General features: G+C 52.5%; 1 pseudogene; it reads right to left on the bottom strand.

Annotated features, from left to right (window-relative positions):
* Positions 1-383: 383 nt before the first annotated feature.
* Positions 384-671, bottom strand: LOC122693501 (annotated as a pseudogene).
* Between the last annotated feature and the right edge of the window lie 225 nt (positions 672-896).

The following is an 896-nucleotide window of genomic DNA, read 5'->3' as shown; positions in this document are numbered from 1 at the left end:
TTAAGTTATATAATTTGTTGTTGTTGTTAACCTCATCACCATTTATTGAGTTGTGAACTGTTGCCATCACTGCTGAAATCTGAGACTCTCATCCTGATCCTCCTCTTGGCTTCCCCCTGAAAAGGAAGCCTGGAGCAGGACTACCCCAAACACCAGAGTGTAAAAGGAAGGCATGGGGGGCAGGGGATGCAGGGAGATGAGAGATGGGGGAGGGGAGCAGAACCAGTGAGCAACATTAGGCTTCTGGGGACACACACACACTCCCCCCCACACACAAAGACCTGCTCCAACCGGCGGCCATGGGAGCATCAGGGAAGGACCAGGCATCCGAGATCCATTTCAGTCCTTCTTGTCATGAAGCGTCTGCTGAGAGGCGCTGGGCCAAGGTCACTGGTCTCTGTCTTCAGGGCACATCAAGCCACAGTGGCTTTGATGGCGGCCACCAGCTTCAGAAACTTGCTCCCCGCGTCCACGTAGCCATCGCCTCCCTTCTTGGAGTCAATCAGCTTTCCTGCTACGAATGCTTCAAAGAAGCCAGTGACCTGAGGAGTCCCCTGGCCGCAAATGTCCAGGCAGCCAGGGAACTCTTCTCCTAACTTCTTCCTGAGCTGAAGATACTTGGGCTCGTAGCCTCAAGAGCCACAATAAACCACTCGGACGACAACCGCCATCATTCTGGACCGCAGGGTCTACTACAGTGAGGAATCACAATACGAACCCGGCAAGGAAAAGCGAGGTCTGCCAAGTTACATAATTTTTTTAGATAAAGTTGTTCAGAATTCACAGTGCAAATTGCCTGGTGGCTGAGGACTGGACAACACGGTCCTTGTAGATGGAATGGGGTTCAGCGGAGGCAGGAGCCAGGCTGCAGTAGGGTAGAATGAGAGCTGACATGT

The sequence above is a fragment of the Cervus elaphus genome, chromosome 5, assembly GCF_910594005.1.
Source record: "Cervus elaphus chromosome 5, mCerEla1.1, whole genome shotgun sequence".
NCBI classification, from domain to species: domain Eukaryota; kingdom Metazoa; phylum Chordata; class Mammalia; order Artiodactyla; family Cervidae; genus Cervus; species Cervus elaphus.
Note: the sequence above shows the minus strand (reverse complement) of the source record. Positions and strands in the feature narration are given on the sequence as shown.